Source organism: Tupaia chinensis, unplaced genomic scaffold (genome assembly GCF_000334495.1).
Source record: "Tupaia chinensis unplaced genomic scaffold, TupChi_1.0 Scaffold145814_1, whole genome shotgun sequence".
In the NCBI taxonomy this organism is placed as follows: domain Eukaryota; kingdom Metazoa; phylum Chordata; class Mammalia; order Scandentia; family Tupaiidae; genus Tupaia; species Tupaia belangeri.
In genome coordinates, this window is record NW_006205672.1 from 533,461 (window position 1) to 536,746 (window position 3,286).

Sequence of the window (3,286 nt, forward strand, 5' to 3'; positions counted from 1 at the left end):
TCAGGGAGGCTTTAAAATCTAATTGTTTTGTTTTGTTTTGAGACAGAGAGAAATACAGAAAGTGAGAAATAACCCTGCAGGGGAGATGGCCACACTGTAAACCCTTCTCCTCTACTCTCTTCTCAGGATCTTGGGCACACACACACACACACCTGTGTGAATTTTAAGCTGCTGGGTCCAGGATTCGAACTGCGGTCGAGCACATGAGAGTCCAGTGACATAACCATTATGTCATCTGCTGGTCCTGAAATGTAATTTAAATGTATGGATACTCCTCAACTTCTGATGAGGTTTCACTCCAATAAGCCCATGAGTCAAAATATGAGTTGAAAATGCATTTAATACCCCAATAAACCAACACATTGTAAAGTTAAAAAAAATCCCACATCAAATCATAGTTCAGTCCAGACCCTCTGATTTTCAATGGCCTTAGAACCAATAAACCCTTCCTCAAGTTGAAAAACCAAAGGTTGGGGGACAAGCAGATGGCATAACAGTTGTCACTGTACTCCCACGTACTCAACCACGGTCCAAGTTCCGGACCTGGTGGCTTAAACTCATGCTAGGTGCATGTGCATGTGTGGCCAAGATCCTGAGAGAATGGAAGAGGGGATTGCAGCATGGCCATCTCCCCTGAGGGGTGATTTCTCGCTTTCTATCTCTCTGTCTCTGTTTTTCTATAGCAAAAACTTCTCCAGAAAAAAAATAATAAAAAAATAAAATCCCTCTAAAAAAATTTAAAAATTACTTTAGGGACCAGGAGATGGCATAATGGTTTCATCACTGGTCTCCCACATAAGCAATCACAGTTCAAGTCCCAGACCTGGTGGTATAAAACTCATGCTAGGTACATGTACGTGTGTGCCCAAAATCCTGAGAGGATAATGGAGGAAAAGGGATTGCAGCATGGCTACCGGCCCTGGGGAGTGATTTCATACTTCCTGTCTCTCTGGCAAGTGCACACACCCTATAGCAAAAATCTCTCTCTCCAAAAAAAGAAAAGAACTTCCTATAATAATTCCTGTATAGCAGGTCTAGTGGTGATGAACTACACTAGATTTTGTTTTTCTGGGGATGTGTTTATTTCTCTCAGTTTTGAAAAACAACTTTGCTAAGTATTATTTATTATTCTAAGAATTACTTTATTTAAGTTTATTTATTTATTTAAATTTGACCAGAGGAGGGACCAGTTGGCATAATGGCTATGTCGCTGGACTCCCATATAGTAGACCATGGTTCAAGTCTCAAACCCGGTGGCTTAAACTCACGCCAGGCGCGTGTGCGTGCATACCCAAGATCCCAAGAGGAGAATGGAGGAGAAGGGATTGTGACGTGGCCATCCCCCCCTGGGGGGTGATTTCTCACTTTCTGTCTCTCTATCTCTCTCTGTCTGGCGAGCGCATGTGCCCTATGGCAAAAACCTCTCCAAAAAAAAGAAAAAAAAAAAAAAAGAGCTGGGCCCCACATGGCCAGCTGTGCGGTTTGAATGCCAGTCCTCATGGCCAGGTGCTTGTGTGTGTGCCCCAAATTGACAGGATAGAGAAATGGAGGGGAAGAGATTTTAGCAAAACCAATCCTCTTTGGGGGGATGCTTTCTCCTTCTGTCTCTTCTATGAGCTAGAAAGACAGAGACACAGAGAGAAATAGTACCCCCAACAGGATCTTAACACCAAGATCCCCCTCCAGCTTCGGCCAGCTCTAGATCTTGGGCAGACGTCTGCCAGTGCACTCATGAGGTCTACCATGTGGGTTGGCCTCACTGAATGCTGCGATTCACCACTGCGCCACCATCAGCTGTATGTATATATATTTAAAGAAATGCATTTCCCCCACCAGGAAATCCCCAGGAATGAGCCATGGTGCTCTCCCAGGGTTAAATTGTGCCCTTGAGCACCCTGAAACGCATTTGCTCTCTCTCTCCATCCTTGCAAGTCTCTTCTTCCAGCAAGGTTCTGAATGTCTAATAGAACACTTCACATCAGAGGCCCTTCGCAGACATGTGTTTCTTTTGCTTCGTTTGGACTTTCTAAACAAGGATATCTCATTGTCAGTACCATAACTGCCAGAGTGTGAATGTGAAAGCATTTTAAATAATGCTCAGGTTCCCATTCCATCCCGTCCTGTGCAGTTTAACAGTTCTTTAAAGGCCCTGTTTAGTTGCCCTTTCTACTACTGCACGTGATGGCAGTGGGAACAAGGCAGGCAGAGACAAGCGAAATAAAAAATACAGCCCTCGAGTTGGTCTGTGCTGTGCTTCCGTTGCCATGGTAATGTTGACATATGACACACAGGTGAGAAATTCTTTATACAGAGGAGCCAGTGGATTGTGGAGGCCACAAGCAGATTGTGGAGGTAGGACACAAACAGGAAGGACCCCCACGCTTCTGAGGCCCGGAGAGACCTCATGAGGCCATCTGATCCGCTCCCCTGCCTCTCAACTGAAAATCAATGGATGGGCAGTTTGTTTGGGAAAATCTGGAAGAATAAAGCCCATGACCTCTCTGAATCACCCACTAGGCTTGCATTTCATGGTCAATCTTGAATGGGTTTCCTATGTCTAATCTCTTGATGTCCTTCCAGTCCAATTCTTCTTACTTTTGCTTCTAAGAGAGAAAAGGTTAATCATCACCTTACACTCTGTACAGTAATCAGGACATAAGAAAAAATAACCACAGATGAAGGTATTTCTGCATCACCAAGACCAGCTGTGGTCCCGTCCCCTCAGGTCCCCCACCCCTATTTTTGGCGCCAGTCTTGGCTCTGAGATTGAGTGGCTGGGATGGGAACAGCCCATTGGTCACCACCAGAAGGGAACCCAGCCCGCCGCCTTGCAGGCGGAAGTGGGGCAGAGCAGCCCTCCCATGAAGGATGCCTTCCTCCTTCCCAGTGAAACAAAGCAGAAGCGCACAGGAAGGTCTGTTTTTAATAAGCATCTTTAAAAAAAAGCCTTCGCAACAGCAGACAGAGCCCACAGCAGCTTGGAAACCCACACTGATGGCAACAAGCCTCTCATGTTTCCAGATGACCCTACAAAACAGAAACGGTGCCACCATACTGGGAGTGCACCTTTTCCAACTCACATTAAAAACAAAAAAAATCCCAACGTCGAAATGGTTTTGGGACTCATCCTACCCAGAACATGTGCCCACAGCCTGGTCTGAAATGCGGGGAATAGGAAAGCATCCAGTGTGAGATGTAGCGTGTGTGTGTGTGTGTGGGGGGGTGCCCCTCCCCCTCACACCGGGGTCACAAGGAAAGGCCATGGCAGGAGCAGCTGGGTGCTGAG

The 3,286-nt window shown here is 46.1% G+C and overlaps 1 protein-coding gene across 2 annotated transcripts in view; it reads right to left on the bottom strand.

Annotated features, from left to right (window-relative positions):
- Positions 1–1,611: 1,611 nt before the first annotated feature.
- RIIAD1 (regulatory subunit of type II PKA R-subunit domain containing 1) overlaps positions 1,612–3,286 on the bottom strand; it is a 12,739-nt gene continuing 11,064 nt past the window's right edge. The window contains exon 5 of one of the 2 annotated variants that reach the window (XR_337396.3): positions 1,612–2,603. The gene's annotated coding sequence lies outside the window, so the exon portion shown is untranslated. Of the gene's footprint in view, positions 2,604–2,764; positions 3,028–3,286 lie in introns of those variants that run through there. The other variant, XR_337395.3, reaches the window with a different exon arrangement.